The sequence below is a fragment of the Triticum aestivum genome, chromosome 4B, assembly GCF_018294505.1.
Source record: "Triticum aestivum cultivar Chinese Spring chromosome 4B, IWGSC CS RefSeq v2.1, whole genome shotgun sequence".
Classification (NCBI taxonomy): Eukaryota; Viridiplantae; Streptophyta; class Magnoliopsida; order Poales; family Poaceae; genus Triticum; species Triticum aestivum.
This window is the reverse complement of record NC_057804.1, coordinates 191,168,541-191,192,963: the sequence shown is the minus strand read 5'-3', so window position 1 is coordinate 191,192,963 and position 24,423 is coordinate 191,168,541.

Genomic DNA, 24,423 nt, shown 5'->3' with positions numbered 1-24,423 from the left:
TATATGGGTTGGCCTGCTAATTTTTACTGGGTCAGCCTTTTTCATCGGAATGGGCCACTGTTGGGCCGTGCCACGTGTTGACCTATCATAGGCGCCTCATGTCCAATGAGTGGATGACATCTGTCCCAACAGTGAGGCAACACGTGTTTCCTGCGGCCAATGATGATTTTACACGTGGAAAATCCCCGTTGGTCCGGGCTGTTAACGGGTTATCAGATCCAAAACCGGACCCGATAGCTTAACGGCGTTCCGTTACGGTGGATGCCACGTGTTGGTCACCCTTGACGAAAGCACTTCTGTGACGCGCGATTTATTGTCATGGAAGTGGACACTTCCGTGATGATAATTTTTGTAATGTCATGGAACACTTCTACGACAGCACAGGTATGACTATCTTGATTCTGTCATAAAATCGTCATGGATGTACATGCATGACAAAAAATGCGACCTACTGTGACAAACACGTATCATCACGGAAGTGTATTTTTTTTGTAGTGACACTTATACTATTACTCTTGTGGACAATGTTCTTTGGGCATAGTATATTGTACTCTAACGAAGAGAAGCGGTGCATGCATGCACTAGTTCTCTCAAACCCACTCACGGGTACATGTAGGAGCGCATTTTTTTTGAAGCTGGTACAACAAAATCACTCCACTATATATATAAGCAGGAGCCTTAGCGCTTGCTTTACTAGGGTTCCTCTCTTCCACTCTCTCATGCTATCCAGATCTAAGCAATACATAGGTGGCCACACTCTCTCTTTGCTCATAGTTGGTCACAAATCCGGTCGTACCACCTTGACTGGGTTAGGGGTGTAGGTGCATCGTTCATGTTGTCGTCTGTGGTGAGGGAGGAGACCAACGGCTACCCATGCATCCCGATCGGCAGCCGTGTCGTTCTCTCCGAAAGAGCGCAGGCTCGGGAGGGCTTCCAACCCCTTCTTCCTCCCTGCGGTACTGTGGCCAAGATGCGGCCTCCGGACGCCGTCTTTGCCACATGTCGACGACCCTCATGTATATATTCCTTTGAAACCTGCCTTCCTCTACTGCCCCAGCTCCCCACGTGGCTGCATGTGGATTTTTTTCTACTTCCATCGGTTGTTCCAAAGCCACCTAGACTTTTACTATTATTAGAGGTAAAGCTAGTTCATATAGTCAAATCTAAGAGTTGGTTCAAACAAGGAAGAAAGTGGGAAAGCTGTAGCATGAATCTAGGACTTGGTTCTAAGAGGAAACGGGGGAAAGTAGTAGATACCACCATTTTATGAAGTGCTTCCGTCTTGCTTTATTTCCCACAAATTTTGTTTTTGCAGCTACACTTAAATCTCACACCACTAACATTGCTTCATCCCAGTGGAACTGCACTAATTTGATTGCACATTTACTGACCATGTGCTACTCTCATGACAGTAATACTAATGCTATTGTTCTGCATGTTAATCTAGTGGCAGTGTTGATGTGATGTGATGCTACTTACTTAAGGGCGCTTTCATGCTGTCAATGTAGTGCCAATCATAACTTAATAGATGCTGCTGTTAATCATATGCCACTGCAAATAACTACCACTGTTTAAATAACCATATTTCATATTTGTGCAAACAGGGATGTCTGTCTCCATATCATTTCTATCTGCGCAATCAAAAGTACACACCCCAGTTTTAGTGGAACTGCACAAAATGAGATGGCTATTCCTAGTTGTCGTCCTCTAACCACCCATCTTCCAGGTATTCCTACATTGGTAGTAACTAGGTAGAATGACCAACACAATCTAAAAGAAGTGGATTCATACGTTTTACTTCATGATTGCAGTGCAGGGATGAGCGAAAACAATTGCATCCTAGTCTGCAATGCACTTTCTACCAGTTCATCCATGGACCGAGGACTAGCTGGCATGAATGCACAGAGGTTTTTGGGACAGGTGCGCGGACAAGAGGCATTGTGGTCTGCTTATTTCTACAAATACCAGTGCTTAAATTTAGTGGAATGCACAAGAATTTCATATGGTCAGTACACTAGATGGTTCAGTTCAGCATTCCAGCTGAGAACACAATTATAATTGGTTATTCTAGAATGAGAGAACCTAACCCTGGATGGTGGCTACAAGAAAAACCAGAGTGAACTCCAGGAAATTAAAGCCTGCCTAGGGGGAGGCCCTTTGCTCAGAGAAGCCTTGCTTGATTTTTCTTGACTTGTAAACCTTCTCACAATTTTGTCTTTTGTTGTGAACTAGTATATGTTTCTTATGTTCTATGAATCATTGAGATGTATAAAATTTCTTAAATTATGCTTTTCAAGTTTTTTATGAAGCCGATTTTAATGTGAGTGTTCCACATGAACACTGGACTAGCGTGTGAACATTTGGAATTTACATTGTGGCCTCAGTTAACTGCATGAACCACTGTAACAAGATACGTAGTTGCTTATATGTTAGACAACAGATTATGATTGTTAGCTGGTCGATAGCCTAGTGTTGAAGCGAGCTGAGCCAATGTGCCGTGTTTTGCACAACTACTTACAAGTGGGGTAGCACCAACAGTGTTTACAAGTACTTAACCAGCTTATGTACCCTATGTATACGTTGGTGCATAGTTCCCGAATGAGTACTCTATTTCATCAAACACACACTGCTCATATGATAAACCGTGACAACTTATGTCTTACCATGCCATATTCATGAAAAAACCAGTGAGGACGCATCTGTTTTGGCAACAATTATGATGGTCCTCACATGATTCACGGGCACACAAAAGTAGCAGCAGTTCCCATAGACGGATTCAAACAGAGTACTAGCCCCAGAGGGACCAATAATAGTCAAGGTTTGCATAGTTAGACACAATCCAAACTACTATTAAACACTAGCTGGGGCAACTATTTCATGCCTCGATCTAATTTGGGTTGGACACAAGACAGACCATGCCATGAACATCATCGAGGACGTCCGGCAGCAGCTCAATCCTGTGAACCTTCCTGAAGATAACCTTGTGGCCTTGACACTCATAAACTTGCTTGTGGAAGCATGCCACGTCATCTTCCTACGTAAGCTTGACAAGAATAGTATGCCTCACAAACGAAGGACTAGCTTTGAACTTCTTGTGCTTCAGTACAGCCTGGACAACACGCCTGACAACAGTGAGGCTGGAATACAACTCGACATTGGTATAAATGCAAATGGCTTCCAGGATCCAACAGCCTAAGAACTCTGTTTTCCCAGTGCGTATATTCAGGTCATCCGCCTCATAGCGAGTGACATGTACAACCACACAATCCTTGTCTGCATCAGGGCTCTAATTGAAACAGAAACAAATTTTGAATTACTTTCTAGTATAAGAAACACAAGTTATTTAAACCACTATGTATAGCATGGCATCGAAGCTAATAAAATTTTGCATTATTCATCAGAACATACTTAGAGGAAAAACCACAATCGAGATCGGCAAAGAAGAAAATCACCTTGGGCACCTCGGCGGGGAGGGGGGGACACATCCTTGAAGGGGGAAAACTGCTCCTGTAGGGCCATGGGGGCTGTATCCTCAAATAGGGCGTTGACCATCTCAGTAGTGGTCGTGAGCGTATCTGGGGTCGGCTTGGTGGCTGCCTCCATCTTCTTGGAGCTATCTGTCTCGTGGGGATCAACATCCTGCATCTGCTCCAACATCAGCATATCTTTTCCTAGTTCTCCTCGGTCCATCATGAAACTGACAAATACTAGGAGACCACTAAAAGTAAAACACAATCACAATGACAATGAAACAAAAAAGAGAGTGAGGATCAGTTACTGCTTTGCAAAAGTTCTTTTTTTCTCTGAACGAAAATATACCAACATCATGCATCCGCTTACCTTACCTTCATTGGGAGAGAAGAACAGTGGCAGATGCGAGTGTTGGCTTTCTTGAAGACGGTGAGGGAGAAGGGGATTCAGTGAAGAGTGAAATGATGGTTTCTTCGTCTGTCAAACTTAGACCGCGGGGAGGTGGTGTTTTGTGATACGACAGCTCGTTACTGCCGCGCTACGACCGGGGTGACTCTCCACCTGCATACTGCCTTCTAATTTGGTGGATGGCATTTGGGCCAGCACGCTGCATGGCTTGCATGTCGGTGAACAAAAGTAAAACGGCATTCAATAGAGGGAGATGTTTCGATGACCTCGGAGGAGCCAAAAGCGGTAGTGTATTCACTGTACTAGTAGTAATAGTTTTTCTGGGTAGCTTTATAGTGTATCCACTGTACTAGTAGTAATTGTTTCTCTGGGCCCAAGACAAAACAGCCCATCCACCCTAGTAAATAATAAATCAATTCAAAAGCCCATCTATTTACTTAATGAGTGGCACTACCCACACCCAGCACACTGCCCCCAAAAAAACCTGGGTTCTCTTCTTCCTCCTCACTCCCATCCACCTCACACCAGCTCGCTCCACTCGTACCCCGAAATTCCTCACCTCACTCCTACAGAAAACCCCAGCTCCCGTTCTTCCTCACTACTACAGAAAAAACCCAGATTGCCATTTGTTTAATTTAGAGTAAAATATTGTAACAAATCCCAACTAGGGGAAATAACATCACTCTCGCCGGCTGCTTGAGCTCACTGTGCATTACAGAAGCCAAGTGATTAGCCCCCACCAGCACCCACAAACTTATTTTGAACTAGCACACCAAATGGGCTGTAAATTTTCATAAGAAAGGATGAATAACCGTGATAGATTTGGATTCTGACATTTGGGACCCATGAGTAAATAGCCTATCAAAGGTGGTGTCGACTTACTAGCTAGTCAACAAACAATTCTGCCTACCAGCCGTTGGATTGACATCCAACATCTATTGGGTATCTTCTATCTCTTGTATTCTTCCTCCAGCTGCCCAAACCAAACCACCCCGTCGTCTCCCGCCTCCTATGGCTGGCTACACCTCGGCCACCCTACCGTACCCTCCAACGTTGGCCAGTCCCTCCCTCTACTCCCCCACACGTCCTGTTATTCTTCGACGACGTGAGCCCCAACACGCACCCGCACCCGAACCAGTCAACCCTCATACTCCCCTCCACCGTCATCCATGGCTAATGTTCGTTCTGTCTGAGGCCTCATTGTCATCCATCGCCTTGGTTCTCTCATCGTGCGGGGTGTGCCGCCCTCTTGCGTTTTCAACGTCGTCAATAACCGAGAGGAACAAGGAGATGATTGTACATGGAGAGGATGACAGTAGGGACCCACCAGCATCATGGCAGTATGCAAGCAAGTGTCTCGTTATTACTGGACCAAAAAATGGTTCCTCCTAATGGTTGGACATCTGGGGCTCACGCCATTGTCAACGTAATCAATAAACGAGAGAATTACACAACGGAAGGCTGACACCAGGGACCCAGCAGGTCACGCAGTTGTTATTTACTTTTTTTAGGAACAAGCGGTTGTTGTTTATACTAGTTTTAGTGATGGATCAGGGTAACAACGGGGCTGTGCGGGGGCTGTGGCCCATCTAGCCAGGGTTTTATTTATGTTTACCACATCATGAGCCCAGATGTGTGTTTTTTCTTACTGAAAATGGCTAGCCCAGTTCTACTTTTTTTAAAGAAATGCCCAAACATGGCCTACTTGCTTTGTTAGCCCTGGTGGGCTGCAAATCTTTCAAGACGAGGAGAGTTCCATTCGGTTTGCCCCGAAAATGGGTTATGAGTAATGAGAAATGGGTTGTACATTTTTAAAACACATCAACTCGGATTTAGTTTCAATTTTTTTTCATTATAAGATTTTAAATTTCATTGTTTTTTATGCGTGGACAATTATTTGGACTTTATATTTATATAAATTATTTTTCAAAATAGTTTGAATGTGACTCAAAATTTTGGGATTAAAAACAGTTGACCGCACCAAAATATGCAAAATTTCATATAATGTTTAACCATGGCCACAATATGGGCTGTAATGCTAACAAAAAGAGATGGGCTCCAAAAAATCCTTAAGAATTAGCAAATAGGTTGTAAATTATTAGAAATAATGGTAGATGGGTTGTATGCTATTTTCCACAGATTTGAGGCTGACTTGTGCACCTACTATAGGTTGACGCGTACACTTTCCTAAAAAAAAGATTGACACACACGCAACATCATGTCAACTTAGTAAACACACGGGAGCAATGACTGTTGGATGTCCATACAACGGTCGTCGTGCTTCTTCAATGTCTGCTCTTCCTGCTCCAGCCGCTCAAATAAGCGTCGGCGGGACTGCCTGCTCCCTCCTCCCGCGGTTGGCTGTGCTATCGTGCAGGCCTCACCGCCCCACTGTACTCCCATCACTGGCCTAGCCATCCCTCTACTCACCCACACCTGCTGTTATTCTCCGGCAATGGCAGACGAACCAGTAAACCCTCGTACTCCCCTCCGCATGGGAAACAACTGTCGAGCCTTCCTTGGCTCCATGTCGTTCAGTTCCTAGGCCTCGCCATCGTCCACCGCCCTGGTGCTCTCGGCGCGGCGTGGTCAACATGGTCAATGAACGACATCGATTGGAAGTAGACTATACGTGGAGAGGCTGACAGCTGGGTCAACGGCCGCATGCAAGGAAATGCCTCCTTATTATGCGCAAAATAATGATTCCTCCACCTGACAGCTGGGACCCACCGGAAGGGCCTCTGTATTTTGTGAGAAAAACGTTCCTCCCGCTGACAGGTTGGACCCACCAGCTATATCTCCTTATTACGAACAAAAAAATGAATACTCCCCCTGCTAGCTGGGACCCACTGTAGTTGGAGGCTGACTTGTGGGCCTATTGACGCAGACGGAGGGCTTTGTCAACTTTGTCAATATGAACGATTCTACCTCCAGTGACCGTACGATGTCCATCCAATGGCTGTAGTGCTTCTTCAACCTATGGTCTTCCTGCTCCAGGCGCCCAAACCAGCACCGGTCATGTCGCGTGCTCCTGCCTCCCGTGGCCAGCTATGCTGCCGCGGAGGCCTCACCGCCCCCTACTACTCCCACCGCTGGCCAGGCCATCCCTCTACTCACCCACACACCCTGTTATTTTGCGGTGACGGCAACCTCACACCGCAGCCGAACCAGTCAACCCTCGTACTCCTCTGCGCATGGGCATCCACTGTCGCGTCTTCCCCGGCTCCGCGTCGTCCCCTTCCTAGGCCTCATCGTCGTCCATCGCCTGGTTGCTCTTGGTGCATTGTGGTCAATGTGGTCAAGGAACTACTTCCATCGGAAGAGTACTGTACATGGAGAGGCTGACAGCTGGGTCCATAGCCGCAGCAAGGAAGTGCAACCTTATTACTCACAAAATAATGATTCCTCCACCTGACAGCAGGGACCCATCGGACGTGCCACCGTATTTCGCAAAAAAAATGTTTACCCCCTAACTGTTGGGACCCACATGCTACATCTTCGCACGCAAGGAAGTGCCTAACAGTCGGGACCCACCTGGTCAAAGCATATGTAGTGTTGTCATTCTAGTCGCGAACGTGTACGTACATACTGGTCGATCGGTCTGTTTGGGGGCTGCAGCGATGAACCGTGGCCAAGTAAGGAAGGGCATGTGTCGTAGTAGAGGCGCGCACGTAGCATGTACACGTACGTACAGCTAGGGTGCAAGAAAGTAAATACGGCCACGTATGTACATACGGGCGGGGTCTCGAACGCCTACTCATGCATACGTACGGCCAGGGCTCATGTACATGGAGAGGCAGCGACGGCGTCCTGTTCATCATCAGCCAACCGGCTGGGTCAGAATGGAATGTGTCATGTTCAACGGGAGCCAACCGGCTTGGATGGAACAGCCGATCGAAACATGGCCTGGCGTAGCGCAGAATGGAGGAAACGGCCTTATGTTCGACCGGCCACGGTCGAAACAGGATCCTGTTCATCGGGAGGGGTCTGGCGTACCGCAAAACGGAGGAAACGAACTTGTGTTCGAGTTCCTACGGTGAAACGGGGTCTTGTTGATTGGGAGGGGTGTGGTGTACCGCAAAACGGAGGAAACGGACTTGTGTTGGAGCGCTACGGTCGAAACGGGGGTTATATTTATCGGGAGGGATGTGGCGTACTGCAAAACGGGACTCCACGGGCTTCTGTTCATCTCCACCGTCCACTGCCTCCACAGGCTACTGTTCATCCACCGTCGACCTCCTCCAGCCTCTACATGCGACTGTTCATCCACGACGTCCCCCCTCCTGCCTCCACCAGTCATTGTTCATAAATGGGCTCCTGTTAATCCAACCTCCACCGCTCCTCCACTGACTACTGTTCAACCAACCCTCTCCACGGGGTCCTGTTCAACCACCCCTCCATGGGCTACTGTTCATCCTGCCCTCCACCGGCTACTGTTCAACCAGCCCTCCAAAGGGTCATGTTCATCCACCCCCAACCGGCTCGATCGGGGTCCTGTTCATCCAAGGACAGCGGCCTCTAATACCACTGGGTCCTGTTCATCCAACTCCCCACCAGGAACTATTCAGCCAACCCCCCCCCCCAACAACTCTCACTGTTCATCAAGGGAAGGAGGCAGCAGGCTCGATCGGCTTCAGTTAGCAGCAGTAAAGAAGGAATCGCTCGATCGGGTTCAGTTAACAGCTAGATCGATTGATCGCTCGGGTTCAATAGCGCGTAGCCTGCAATGCAATCACTCGGGTTCAGTAGGCGAACGCCTCGCTCGGGTTCAGTTAGAGCCCAACGCCTTGCACCCAAGCGCGTATGTGCACGAGAGAAACGGGCATCGCTCCGCCCCTGACCACCCACCATAACTGGGAACTCCCAGATATTTTCCTCGCCCTTGCTTCTACCATGGTTTTTTCTGTCATGGACGGCCCAAATAATGTCATGCAGTTGCTTCTCCGGCCCGCCCAAGACGAAAAGCCCATTTTCTGTCATGATTTTTTGTCATAGAAGTAGGAGCCCACCACATCTATGATGATACCGGGTTTTGTCACAATTATCGTCATAGAAGTGTCATAAGCATGACAGGAAAAAAAATTGTTCGGAGCTCCTGCCTTCGGAGCTCCCGGGGAGAAGAAGACAGGCAAGACCTCTTGCACCCACTTCGAAAACGTGCCTCCTTGGAGTTCTGCGTTCTTGTCGGGGAAGTGCCAGAGAGCTCCACCGGCAAGAGCAAGAAATCCAAGGTAGCTCCACCAGAAACTAAGAAGGTGCCCATCAAGGAGGACGGTACGGGCAGAACTTTCACCATAAGTTCCATCCTCAACAGCAAATAGGAAAACACGCTCATTACCTTCCTGCAGGCGAATGTCGATGCATTTGCATGGCAAGCATCTGATATCCCCGGCGCTCCCAGGGAGGTACTGAGCACCATCTTGTTGTATGTCCTCATGTGCGGCCCGTCAAGTAGAAGGTCAGGAAGTAGGCTTTGGAGTGGCAAGAGTTTATCACTAAAGAGATCAGGAAGTTGGAAGCGGAAGGTTTGGTCAGAGGAGTGCTCCATCCAACGTGGTTGGCCAATCTAGTTGTAGTGCACAAGGCGAACGGAAAATGGAGGTTGTGTATTGATTATACAGATATCAATAAGGCCTATCCAAAGGATCCTTTCCCCTTGCCGCGCACCGACCAGACTGTGGACTCCACTGCCGAATGTGACTTGTTGTCGTTTCTTGACGCTTATTCAAGGTACCATCAGATCTTCATGACAAAGTAAGATGAAGAGAAGACCTCGTTTATCACCCCATGTGGTACGTATTATTTTATATGAATGCCTTCGGGTTGAAAAGTGTTGGTTCAACGTTTGCGAGAGCGGTCCAGATCGGTTTTGAGCCCCAGCTGTATAGAAATATGGAAGCTTATATGGATGACATAGTGGTTAAAACCAAGGATGAAGCAACGCTCATACAAGATTTAGAAGAAATATTTGCAAACCTGCACAAGATCAATCTAAAGCTCAATCCTGAGAAGTGTGTGTTTGGTGTTCCATCTGGCAAGCTTCTTGGATTCTTTGTGGCTCAGCGTGGGATCGAGGCGAATCCCAACAAGATCAAGGCAATTGAGCAGATTGAAGCACCAAGGCCAGTCACAGATGTGCATCGACTTGCCGGCTGCATTGCTGCTCTAAGCAGGTTCATCTCCAAATCTGCTGAGCGCGCCATGCCCTTTTTCAAAATCTTGAAAAAGGCAGGTCCAATGGAATGGATTCCGGAAGTGGGGGCAGCACTGCAGGATTTGAAGAAGTACCTTTCCTCTACGCCAACACTAGTCGCGCCTAAACCATAAGAGCCATTCCTGCTATATCTAGCGGCAACGAATCAAGTGGTTAGTGCTACACTAGTGGCACAGAGAGAAGTCGATGAAGAAGCAGCGACAGCAGCGGGACCGTCGAATGACAAGCCGGGACCTTCCCCGGCAGAGTCTAGTGCCGATAAGGCAGGATCTGCACAAGCAAATGAAGCAGCACAGAGGAAAAATATGGTGCAGCACCCAATTTATTTTGCCAGCTCCCTTTTACAGGGCATTAGGTCAAGATACTCTGTTGTGCAGAAGTTGCCCTTTCGCCTCCTTATGGCCTCGAGGAAGTTGCGCCATTATTTCCAGGCACATGAGATTACCGTCATCACTTGTTTCCCGTTGCAATGGATTTTGCACAACCCAGATGCGACTGGAAGGATTGTGGAGTGGGTGTTGGAACTGTCAAGCTTTGGTCTCAAGTTTGAAAGCACTTCGACAATTCAGAGCAGAGCCTTGGCGGAGTTCATTGCGGAATGGACCTCAATGCCTGACGAGGAGATTCAAGAGACAACTCTCCTCGGCAAGGAAACGAGCCGAGAGTGGGATATGTATTTTGACGGGGCCTTCTCGCTGCAAGGCGCCGGTGCTGGCATGCTGCTTGTCGCACCTAGCGGAGAGCACCTCAAATACGTAGTCCAAATGCACTTCCCCGGGAGAGACCAACAAACAACACTGCAGAATATGAAGGACTACTTGCCGGTCTCAGGATCTTGGTAGACCTTGGAATTAAGAAGCTAATCGTCAGAGGTGATTCACAGCTTGTCGTCAAGCAAGTTAACAACGATTATCAAAGCCCATTGATGGAAGCCTACATAGATGACGTGAGGAAATTAGAGGAGCGTTTTGATGGTCTGCAAGCAGAGCATGTTCCTCATGCAGAGAACAACACTGTTGACGACCTGTCAAAAAGTGTTTCCCTCAAGTTACCTATGGAATGAGGGACTTCTGTGCTCAAATTGACTCAACCATCCATGGAACCATCAGCAAGGCAAGATAAGCAAAGTAAGTTGAGCTTTGGCCAGTACTTTCCCGCAGAGCTCCCAGGAGCCACCGGCAAGGAAGTTGCCGGGGACAACGCCAAGCTCGCCGGGGGGCGACAGGCTCCGGCAGGGCCTCAAGCCCTTGTCGTGGAGACAACTGCTCCCGCAGCAGAAGACACGCCTCTAGTCCTTGCTATCGAGCCTCAGGCTCCATCATGGGCACATCACATCATCCAGTGCCTCCAAATAGGGGAACTCCCCAGGAACAAGAAGAAGTGGAGAAAGTAGCATGTCGGTCTAATATGTACCAATTTGTGGACAATGTCCTATACAGAAAAAGACCGAACGGCATGAAACTGTAGTGTATGCCTCGGGAGGACGGACTGGAGTTGTTTGCAGAGATATATGGAGGCATATGTGGCTCTCACATAGGATCAAGGGCCCTTGCCGGTAAGGCGTTCCGGCAAGGTTTCTTTTGGCCCACTGCCCTCCGAGATGCAACTGCACTAGTAACAAAGTGTGAAGCGAGTCAGCTACATTCAAAGAAATTGCATCAGCCAGCTCAAGCTCTTCAGACAATCCCCCTTTCCTGGCCATTTTCTGTCTGGGGGCTCGACATATTGGGCCCTTTTCCTCGCGCTACCGGGGGCTTCGAGTACTTGTACATCGCGATCGACAAGTTCACAAAGTGGATGGAAGTGGAAGCAGTGAGAAAGGTGACATCATAGTCAGCCTTTAGGTTCTTCAAAGGATGTGTTTGCCATTTTGGTGTCCCAAATAGAGTCATCACCGATAACGGCATGTAGTTCACGAGACACGCCTTCATGCGGTATGTCCAAGACCTTGGTGGCAAAATCTTTTTTGCTTCTGTTGCTCATCCAAGGAGCAATGGCCAGGCGGAAAGGACAAATGCTGAAGTGTTGCGAGGTCTCAAGACGAGGAATTTCAACAAGCTGCACAAGTGCGGGAGACGCTAGATTGATGAGTTGCCAACAGTTCTTTGGTCAATCAGGACGACACCAAATCGAGCTACTGGCCAGACACCCTTCTCCCTGGTATACGGGGCGGAAGCAGTTCTCCCCATGGAACTCATACACAGTCACTTCAAGTGCTCGCTTATGATGAGTTTGAGCAATAGAAGTTGCATCAAGATGACACTACACTCCTTGAGGAAGATCATCTTCAGGATGATGTGCGAGCTGCGCGCTACCAGCAAGCCTTGCGCCACTACCATAGCCGCAAGGTTCATGCCCAAAGCCTTGAGGAAGGCGACCTTGTTCTTTGGCACATTTAGTTGGCGAAGAATTCTAACAAATTGACGCCGAAGTGGCAGGGATCTTATCAGGTACAGTCACCAGGCCTGGCACCGTCCTCCTGGAGACTGAAGATGGCATTCCAGTGAGCAACTCCTGGAATATCGAACATCTTCATAAGTTTTATCCATAAGGTGCGGTTTCCGGGTCTCCCGGTGACCACCTTTTGTACCAGCCTTGCCGACAAGGCATATAATCCTCTATACAAAGTCAGGCACAGACCCTGTGCGCAGTTGAATAAAGTTAAGTGGTTTACAGTTTTTGTTGATTTTCATGTTTATCTATGTGCATGTTTGTCCGAGGTATTGCATCATGCTTGTTTCCATCAAACACTGACAAACCGCCAAGGTTCCATGCACCTATTTTCTGTTCTTTATTTTTCTCAAAGGATAGAAGGTTCCCTCGCATACAAGTTTGCCGGGGGGGATGATGATGGTATGGGGGATGGACACCAACGGGCGATGTTCAAGTGACATTTTGCAGGAAGGATTATAGTAACGAAAAGCTAAGTTGCAAAACCTTGAGTAAATTTCTTTTTGAATGCAAATTTATTTTCCTTTGGCGATTTCGGCCTTTGTATGGAAAACCTACACGCGAAGGAACCTTGGCATGATCAGTTGCACCCTTACTCTGTTTTGAGTCCGCTCAACAGCTTAAGTGGCTGCACTGAGAATGGCAAGGTACCTTGCTGGGAGCGACACCCCTAGCAGGCTGCTAAGGATCCATTCCTCAAAGCGCTCATGGCAAGGGTGTGCGCGCCGGCAAGTTACCAACAAAGCATAGGGTGTATGACATACAGAGAGAAATCAGACAAGAGAGATAGCATGCATTTATCCAAAACATAGCAAGTTATATTACATCAATAGTCGCCACAATTCTAACTTAAGATAGACTATCTTCGACATGGACTCGTGGCGGCAAGAAGAAGTGAAGCGGCTAGTCCCTGTGCCCGCCTTCGACTCTCTTGACTTGGTCCACCTTGTCGATGATGGGCGCGACGAGCTCTTCGAGTGCCTTGCAGTCTGCATTCTTCGGCAAGTGGTCCAGCACATTGGTGAGGTCGATGCCGGGATTCCTGTGCACCACCTTGATGAGCACCTTGACAAGGATGGCCTGGTAGAGTTTGCGGGATTTGTTGGCCAATTGGGTTGCTCAGATGGAGTGGAGCAGGTTCAGGGCGTCTACGAGGCCCTCGAAGAACATGGTTAGCCTAGCGCTTGTAGACACCCTATCGTTGGAAGAATAGTTGAAGTTCGGCAGGCCCATGGTGGACAGTTGTGCTACAAGGCTTTCCGTGACGTTAACAAGGTGCTCAGTCCAGATTTTCACACCTTTCTCATAGTCATTGTAGGTGGCGGCGGCGCTCTCGAGCAGCTCCTTCTCGTTCTGGAGGTCTTTGGTCAGATTCTTCCCGCGTGCCTTGCTGCCTCAAGGGACTCCTTCAGCATGGTCAGCTTCAGCTCTAGATTGGCAATGGATTCAATGGCGGAGGAGAGTTTCTTGGTCTTTTCGGATATGGCAGTTGTCGGCATTATGGGAACGGGTGTCCCCAGACTTGCCTGCCTGCGGCCTGCGGCGTGGCTCAAGTGGTGGCCCAGTACGGCCCATCTTCATCAGCACAAGACTCAAGACCCTCGCGAGGGGCCAAGCTTCATGGGGCGGACGACACGAGGCTTCCTCGGGAACGACCTTGCCAGGCAGGCTCGCGAGGAGGCGGAGAGATCAAGGCAGGGTACCTCGTGAGGTGCTCGTGATGCAAGCCATGACGATCGAGACTAGGCGGGCGCCAGGCGGGCGCCAGCCTGCGCAGTGTCCTTGTTTCCTCTTTGGTGCAAAGGGCGCAAGCACAGACGTGGAGTACCGAGGCATCAGGAAAAGGTTGTCATTTCAGTGCAAGGAGACCAAGACCAGCGGAGCGGCAGGATGGAGGTCACCATGGAGCCCAAGACGGCATCATCGCCAGTGCCTTTGGCAGCCGAAGACCAACTTTAGTCAGGATAACTTGTACTAGATGTTCCCCTTCAAAATGGCCGTTGTTGGTGCCCTTCCCGCTTGATATTTGGGAAGAGGCCCAGGGCCTCTATAAATAGGACTAGCCACCACAATAGAGGGGGATCCATATTTTGGGAAAACAGAGAGAGGCGATCGAACTCACACAAGAAGTTCATCGCACCAGCTCAAGAACACCTCTCGCGAGGCCGTTCTTCCCCTGTACTGTTCATCATCAGCCCCTGAGGAAATCCACCACACCACACACTGGAGTAGGGTATTACACCACAACGGTGGCCCGAACCACTATAAATCTCGTGTCCCTTGTGTTGTTCCTCGTTTTTAGCTTAGATCTCTAGAGACAATCGGACGTAGGACGGTAGGGGAGAGATCTTCGTGCGCACCCAGAGTTCGAACCTTAAGGGTCTGTCGGAACCCAATATCCGACATTTGGCACGGTAGGTAGGGGTGCGCCGGAATCTTTCTTCTGTTGTTCCACGCTCGATCTTCTGTCGCGTCCATGGCTGACGCTCGCCGGGCTCGCGCCGAGCATCGGGCTACTCTCGCCGCCCACGTCGCCTAGACGGCCCCCGTCGGTGGGTGTCCCCGTCGTTCCCTGTCGCCTGCCACCAACGCCGCCACCGGCCCGGCGGGGAATGAGCAGCAGGCCTCGTCTCTGCACCCTTCGATGCAGCGGGAAGGCCGCACCGCCACCCCGTCGCTGACTCCAGCCAGTTCGTCATCCCACGCCCATCGCGCCCCCACGGGCGCGCACGCTGCGTTGCTCCTGGTGCATGAGCTTCTGCACTACCGTCCCGTCGATGACCTCTATGAGGAGTAGCTCACTCGCATCACCGAGCTCGTCAGCGCCGCAGGGGGCTCCCCTGCATCGTCCCCCTCACTGCCTCGTCCTCCGTCCTGCGTAGGAGGCACAGATCAGGAGGTGCCTCTGCCGCCTCCTCCCCAAGACGGCGCCCTGGCTCCAAGGCGCCCGGCCCCAGGACGAGATCCACCGCGTCCGGCGCCCACGCGAAAAGAAAGGAGCTGCCAACAAATTCCTCGTCCCCAAGAAGGCGCACGCGTGCTCCCGGCACCGGTGTGCCACGACCGCATCTCTGCGCCAGCACGCCAAGACCCTACGCTGCTCCGAGCGGCGGCGCGTGGGAATTTCCAGGAGCAAGCCCAGCATCAACAAAGATCTCTGATGGTCACCGTAGGCTGCCGCGCCTTCACCGCCGAGCTACGTGGTGTCGCCTGGCCAGGCAAGTTCAAACCTGACCTGCCTTCTCGCTACGACGGCACTGTAGACCCCGCGGAGTTCCTACAACTCTATGAGCTGGGGATCGAAGCCGCAAACGGGGACAAAAAGGTCATGGCAAACTGGTTTCCCATGGCACTCAAGGACGACGCCCGCATCTGGCTCCTGAACCTGCCTCCCGGCATGATCTCCTCCTGGGATGAGATGCGCACTCGCTTCATCACCAATTTCTAGGGCACTCGCGACCGTCCGCCGGCCGTGGGTGACCTGCGCCGCATCAAGTAGCAGCCCGGGGAGACCTTGTAGAAGTACATCCCGCGCTTCAACAATGCCCGCCTCAAGATTCCCAGGGTGACTGAGGAAGCCATCATTTCGGTGTTCTCTGATGGCACCCATGACGTCAGGATGAAAGAGGAGATGGCGATCCATGAAGATCTGTGTACGTCTCTGGAGCTGTTCAACCTGGCGATCAAGTGCGCAAGGGCTGAGGAGGGACGCCTCTCCCTTCTCGAGCTCCTAGCAACAGACCCAGAAGAGAAGAAAGCCAAGGCCAAAGACATGAAGCGCAAGGGAGCAGCCGTGCTCACAGCAGAGCCGGACACAAAGCATGGCAGGGACTAGCCGGAGTCGTCCAAGGGCAGCCGGTACTGTGCCATGATCCATACTCACAACACCAACAAATGTCAAGAGCTCAAGGCCGTGCAAGAAGGTCGTGTCGGTCAACGTCCCGAGCGCAACGATCGGGGCTATGGCCGAGGCGGAGCAAGAGGCGGAGGACGATGGGACGACTGTGGCCCTCGCCAAGGGTGGCGTGACCGGCCTCGCGAGGACCGCTGGTAGGACTAGCCTCGCGAGGGAGCTTGGAGAGATCAGCCTCGTGAGGATCGCCCGCAGGGCAACGCAAGCCTTCCTCCTATGCCACCACCACCAAGAAGGAATGAAGACCATCATCAGGACAAGGGGGCTGGGGGCTTCCAGGAGCCACGTGCAATCGCTTGCATCCTGGGCGGCGCTCAGGCCCCAGCCTCACAGCGCATCTTCAAGCAGTTTGCTCGCGAGGTAAACGCAGTCCTCCCCAAGCTTGAGGCCACGCTCCCTGTCAGGTGGTCTGCGTGCGCCATCATGTTCAGCTCAGCGGATCAGCTCAAGTGTGCGGCAACAGCCGGTGTCCTCCCAATGCTCTGTTCCCCAATCATCAGCAACGTGCAAGTTACTAGGACCCTCATCGATGGCGGGGCAGGGCTCAACATCATGTCCGTCGAGACGTTCAACAATCTCCAAGTACCATATGATCAACTTCAGCCAACCAAGCCTTTCTCAGGAGTCACTGATGGTTCCATTGTCCCGATAGGGCAGGTCCGCCTTCCTGTCACATTTGGACAGCACAACAACTACCGCACTGAGCTCATTGACTTCGACGCCGCCCACATTTGCCTGCCATACAACGCCATCCTCGGGTACCCAGCCCTGGCTAAGTTCATGGCAGTGACACACCATGGCTACAACGTCCTCAAGATGCCAGGAAGTGGTGGGGTCATCACGGTCCCCTGTGAAGAGAAGGATGCGGTGTGCTCCCTCAGCGCGCTTTCCAGGCCGCGTCGGTCGAAGACCCGGGCAGCAAGAATGGAAACCTCCCTGGAGTAGATCCCAAGAAGAAGAAGACATCACCTGGCTCAAAGCCTCACGAGGCAGGCACCTCCGGAGGTGCCACATCCGGACCCGCACCTAGCCAAGGGGCACCACCCTCCGTTGCATAGGAAGGCGCGCCCGGCGCCCTCCTCGGGTAGGGCTCGGGGGCTCTCTCCTGGGGAGCCACCGACTTTGCCAAGATCACGAGGGAGGCGCTTGGGCACCACTTGGAGGCGTGCTTCACGGCACGCTTCCCTCGGGAAGGCGTAAGGAAAGAAGGGCCCAACCCTCGTGAGTTCATCACCAAGGTTGCTCAAGAGTTACAGGAATCAAGAATCATGCGCGGCAACCGCCGCCTGCCTAGTGTAGCTCCCCATCCAGGCGAGGATGGCGGGCTGCGCGTTTGCATCAACTACCCGGGGCTCAATCGAGTCGCGTCTCAGGAGAGCTTCTAACCCTCGCGCGCGGGGCGTTGCACGGGCCCACCGCACAGCTACGTTCGGCATGCCCTTCGGCTTGCCGAACGCGGCTGCGGCTCACCAGCGCCTGATGAGAAGCATTCTGGAAGCTCAGGTGGCCAAGCATCGCGCGTTCCTGGAGGAGATGGAGATAGACCTCACCGAGCCGCTCGGACCTCGCGAGCCTCCCTAGGCTCGGAGCCCCGAGGACTCGTGAGGATCGGCTTCTTCATCCCGCATCGTCAGCTACTCCAACATCCGCTCTGCAATGGTATCATGTGACTTCTTTCAAGTTTCGTTTCAGCTGGGAGCGCCCCCAGGGCTGCATCATTCCCAGGTCGTGTGGGTCCGTCCCTGAGGCATGTATCCATTTTGCTTATGTCTTCTACTTACCTTGTTGGGGGCGCCCCTCGGGCTGCATCATCCCCAAGCCGCTCGGGCTTGACCCACTCGCATTTGCTTTCTCTGCGTCTATCCAAGTTGATTTGCTTCTTCATGCTTAACCTACTCATGATTATCGTCTGCTGCCAACCGCGGACCTCTCCACTCTCATGCAAAGCGCTTGCACATTAAAAGGGGGGTGTCGGTGTCAAAACCGGTGGATCTCGGGTAGGGGGTCCCGAACTATGCGTCTAGGCAGATGGTAACAAGAGACGAGGGACATGATGTTTTTACCCAGGTTCGGGCCCTCTTGATGGAGGTAAAACCCTACGTCCTGCTTGATTAATATTGATGAAGTGGGTTACAAGAGTAGATCTACCACGAGATCAAGGAGGCTAAACCCTAGAAGCTAGCCTATGGTATGATTGTTGTTCGTCCTATGGACTAAAGCCATCCGGTTTATATAGACACCGGAGAGGGCTAGGGTTACACAGAGTCGGTTACAATGGTAGGAGATCTACATATCCGTATCGCCAAGCTTGCCTTCCACGCCAAGGAAAGTCCCATCCGGACACGGGACAAAGTCTTCAATCTTGTATCTTCATAGTCTTGGAGTCCGGCCGATGATCGTAGTTCGGCTATCCGGACACCCCCTAGTCCAGGACTCCCTCAGTAGCCCCTGAACCAGGCTTCAATGACGACGAGTCCGGCGCGCATGCTGTCTTCGGCATTGCAAGGCGGGTTCCTCCTCCGAATAATTTATAGAAGATTGTGAACACCAGGATAGTGTCCGGCTCTGCAAAATAAATTCCACATACAACCATAGAGAGAATAATATTACACAAGTTCAATCTGCTGACGTATTTTGTGGTGTAACGTCACACCACTACCAAGCCTTCAAATTGTTTTTATTGTTCCATCTCAGCGCGTTTAGCGAGGCGGTTTCCTTGGCACGTCTTGTCGAAGCAGAGATCGTGTTCCCCTTATTCCGGGATTCCCATCAATACGGACGTGGGTAACCCAACCGCGCCATTGATTGCGGCACTTGGGAGATAAGCGAGTTTTATCAGGCCGGTGGGGACGCATGTTTCCGTCCGCCCATATAAGGGGATAAAGATCCAACCTTTTTACCTACGCCTTCTTCCTCCTTGGCTTATCCATCTCTGCGAACTCGAGCTCTAGCGCCCAAGCCTGCACATCTCACCTCAACCTTCTCCAAATATGTCCGGAGCGGGAGGCAAGTGGATGGCCTCCTCCGTCACGGAGGGGCATATCCAGAAGCTGTGCAGCGCCGGATACTTGTCCAGCGACATCGCGCATCGGCTCCCCGACGAGGGAGAGCTCATCCCCACCCCTAGGCCCCATGAGAGGGTAGTATTCCTTCCCCATTTCCTCCGCGGACTGGGCTTCCCACTTCATCCCTTTGTCCGGGGGCTCATGTTCTACTACAGCCTAGATTTTCATGATCTGGCCCCGAATTTTATCCTCAACATATCGGCATTTATCGTCGTGTGCGAGGCCTTCCTCTGCATCCAGCCCCACTTTGGCTTGTGGCTCAAGACCTTCAGTGTCAAGCCGAAGGTTGTGAAGGGCAGCCAAGCGGAGTGCGGAGGCGCCATGGTGGGCAGGATGTCCCACGTTACGTGGCTGGAGGGTACTTTCGTGGAAACCTTTAAGGGGTGGCAATCGGGGTGGTTCTACATCACCGAGCCGTGTGACCCTGATTGGACAGCGGCCCCCGAATTCAGATCCGGTATCCCTACACGGCTCACCTCCTGGAAAGAGAGTGGCCGGATCTTGGGGGATTCAGAGGAGCTGACCGGACTCCAAGCCTGTATCCAGAAGCTGGTGGACAAGAAGCTCAAGCTTGTCAACGTAGTCCAGGTCATGCTCATCCGCTGGATTCTCCCGTGCCAACGACGGGGCTTCAACATGTGGGAGTTCGATCCGGCGCAGCACCAGACTTTGAATGGGCTCTTCGACACTACGTGCGAAGAGGTCTGGAAGGTGTTGTTCAAGGGCGCCGAGGCTCCCGCATCTGCTACCGAAGATCGCGGATTCAGCTCGCAGCGTCCAGCTGACGAGGTAAGTGATATTGTCCTTTACGGGATGCTTGTTATTCATAGTTTGACTCTATGCGGGATCTAAACTCCCTTTCCTTTGACAGGACTGGCTGAAGAAGGCCGCACGGGCTATCTGTCTGGCCCCATTGCCAGAGGACCCAGCTGACGCCCGCCTAACGGGGCTGCTGGCTCCGGCACCCCATGTGGTGCCGGAGAAGAAGACCAAGAAGAAGGCCATGGGGACTCGGAAGAGTTCCCGTTTTCAGGTGCTATCAGACGATGAATCCGAGGCCGACTCCTCCCACCAAGGCGAGGAGGAGAAGAAGAAAGCCTCTGCCCCAGCGGGGGGAGGGAAGAAAAGGAAGGCCTCCCCAACAAGGGAGGCCGAAGGGTCCAAGAGGAGAAAAACTCTTCCCCCGGACTGTTCCGCCAACGCCAGTGACGACGACGAGGACTGGCCTCCAAGGGCCAAGCCTTTGGCGAGATCGTAAGTATCCGAACTCCCGAATAACTTCAAGGTTTTCGTTTTCCGCCATATTATGTCTTTCTAATGCCGCATACAACCCTGCAGTCCGCCTAAGGATGATCTCCCCACTTCGTCGAGCGTGTCCTTAGGGGCGTCGGATATGGATTCTCTCCCGACTGCCTCCACCCCCCGTGATGCGGATGATGCCGAGGTGGGATCCCAGGAAGGGACCCACCAGGAGGAGAGGGCCCCGGAGGTGTTGCAGGACAACCTCCCGGAGTTTGCACCGGACTTAGCCCCGGAACCCATAGTGGCTTCGGAGTCCGGCGGGCGACCCCTTCGTAAGAAGGGTAAGACCGCGACGCCGGCTGCCTCCGTCCAATCGGAGGTGCCGGATAATTTGCTGGAGGCGCTCAACGGCGCCTCCGTCGAAGAGGAACACTGCACTGTTATGAGTGCAGTGATTCAGAAGGTTCAGCTCGCCAAGAGTGGGCTGACCGAAGCCTGCAGCAGCCTTCTAACAGGCTTTGAGGTAAGAATTTCAATATATGTAAAATGGTACCGCATAGACAGTAGCCCCTGATGCTCGGTTCGGTGTTCGGAAAGAAAAGCCGGACTGAGGATCTTTAGAAAGATAAACGCAGGAGTCATGAAAATATGTCAATATGGGATTGCAGGCTGTGCTGCTGACCTCTGCCGCACTGACTGTGGAGGTCAAAACTTTGAAGGAAAACCTCGAGCGGTCCGAGAACGAGCTCGGCCATGCCAAGAAGCAGCTCGAGGAAAAAGAAGGTGAGTAATACCTTATGAAAATTGTACCTTACAGAAAAGGATTTGGTTGCAAGAAAAATGACAAGGATAACTGGGGTATTGCAGGGGCCACAAACGAGGTGGCGACCCTGAAAGAGGCGGTGGCCGCGGCCGAACGCAATGCGGCTGCGGAGCGCACCGAGCGAGAGAAACAGGAGGCGCGGGTGGCGGAGATACAGCAAGAGCTCCAGGATCTCGTGAAGAAACACGAGAGCCTGGAGCGTGACTCGAAGACTCGAGAGTCTGAGCTTGCAACGGCTCTTGAGAGTGTCAAAGCCGCTAAGGCCGAAGCCTACAAGGCCCTCCAGGGGATAGAGGCGGTGAAGAAAATAGCAGCGGGTAAGGCATTTTTCATGCAAAGTAAGCATGTGAGTGTTAATTACCTGTCGCTTGCCCACATTCGGAGCTCTCCAGGAGCGTTCGCAGATCTTCCCCGCAGCGTGTCCGATGCTGCCGCATTCTACCGGGCCGAGGAGGGGAGCTCAACGGAGAAGGTCTTCTGGTCTCAGTATGCTGAGGCCGGACATCCGTTGCCCCTTAGCGACCAGCTGAAGCAGCTGGTCGAGCTCCACAAGGCGGCCGAACAGGCCATGAAGGGCCTCATAGTTCGGCTATGGCCTAAGGAGGCTATGCCTGGGAGGTACTTCGGCCTGGTGCGGCGGCTGGTGGACGCGTGCCCGTGGGTTGAAGTTATCAAGCACTCCGCCTGTATCGAGGGTGCCCGTCGGGCCCTTGCCCGCGCAAAGGTGCACTGGGGCAAGATGGATGCCCAGAAGCTTGTGACGGACCCCCCACCAGAGGGCAAGGAGCATCGCACGCCTGAGATGTATTATAGGAGTGTGCTGAAGGGCGCCCGCATTATTGCGGGTGAGTGCTCCAAAGAAGAATTTTTTGAGTAGACTCGCGTTTTGTTATCCTGTGCGCTGAAAACTAAGTTCATACGCGCGAAGCAACACTTGTTAATTTAAAATATTACCTTCAGTGCGGCTGTTTATCAAATCTGAGAGATGGCAAGTCGTCAGCTTCAGCCCCCATGCCACGAGTGTTGGGGTGTTCGGGATAAATTTGGGCACTCTTGTTCCCATATTTGGGTCCATCGAGGGAGGCGCTCAATACAACGAACAAGGCAACCGGACTTATAATGCTTGAACACTCTCACTTAGCCATAGAATTCCATAATTTTAAATTTCGGCGAAGCCCCTAGTTTTCGGAAGGCCGAATTTGGGGCGCTATCCACGCCTTGGCCGGACAGAATCCAGCTCCTCGCTCGAAGCGGCATAAGTCTTTAGGGACTCGCAGAGAACCTCTCAACAGCGACCAGCTCTCGCCTCATCATGACAGTCAGTTTTAGCTTTCTCCACTGAGGCGTTAACCCAGCTCAACTGGGGCGCAATCGCAGTGGTTCTCCCAGTGCTACCTTAGCCGATAAAATGGAACGTAAGGTACCAAAACATGGGAGCCGGGCAAACCAACTATTGACCCAAGAACATGATTCGGAGCCGATGCATATAATGCTATAAGTTCGGGGTGCCACACTTGTAAAAGTGTTCGGACTTATCACACCATAACGCGGGAAACATAAGCCCCTGGTGTATTTAGCCGTACCAAAACGTACGGATGCAACATGTCATAGATGAACATATGTGTAAGAAAGAAATGCAATTAGAAGCAAAAATGTGCTGCATTGCTTTATTCAATAAAAACTGCTGTAAGTGCAGGATGATACAAGTGGTGGGGTAAGCAAGGGATGGGACTATTTATCATGTCCCCTCCAGGGGTAGGCTACGGAATAATGCATAAAACAGATTTAATGCTCAAGATGGAGACCACCTGGATTTTCGTTGTAGCCTTTCTCCTTCCCTGGCTGTTGCATTGTGGGTTCGGCATGTCTGCTGCCGGACAGGGCCTCTGATGAACAGAGTCCTGTAGGTAAAAAATAAAAGGAAAAGAAAAAGAAACGACACACTTAAGAGCCCCTGGTGCGGTTGAGCCGTAGTCTGGGCTTATCGTGGTCGAGCCCCTTGCCCCATGCCCATGGTATCTTCAGAGCGTAATAGAGTACGCGAAGGGTCTGTCTTAATGTTTTACAGGGGCTGGGGTTGGGGCCGCACTGCTACGCGTGCTCGGAACATGCCAGGTGGTCGTGTTGTAGGTTACTCCGGGCACGCTTAGCTGTGTCCGGCCGCTCAGCAGCCGGACTCGAGAATTGCCTTAAAAGGCTGCTTTGTACTTCTGCCGCGAGAGCCGCTGTATGTTCCTCTTTTCAGAGTGAGCGTCCAGTGTTTCCGTTGACCGTGATGACTCCTCTAGGGCCTGGCACCTTGAGCTTGAGGTATGCGTAGTGCGGCACCGCGTTGAACTTTGCGAATGCGGTACGTCCGAGAAAGGCATGATAGCCACTGCGGAACAGGACTATGTCGAAGATTAACTCCTCGCTTCAGAAGTTATCCGGGGATCCGAAGACCACTTCCAGTGTAACTGAGCCTGTACAATTGGCTTCTACACCTGGTATGACGCCTTTAAAGGTCGTCTTGGTAGGTTTAATCCTTGAGGGGTCTATGCCCATTTTGCGCACCGTGTCCTGATAAAGCAGGTTTAGGCTGCTGCCGCCGTCCATCAGGACTCTGGTGAGATGAAATCCATCGACAATTGGGTCTAGAACCAATGCGGTGAACCCACCATGGCGAATGCTGGTGGGGTGGTCCCTTCGGTCAAAGGTGATCGGGCAAGAGGACCATGGATTGAACTTCGAGGCAACTAGCTCCATCACGTATACGTCCCTGAGTACACGCTTCCGCTCCCTTTTGGGTATGTGCGTGGCATATATCATGTTCACCGTCCGCACCTGTGGGGGGAAA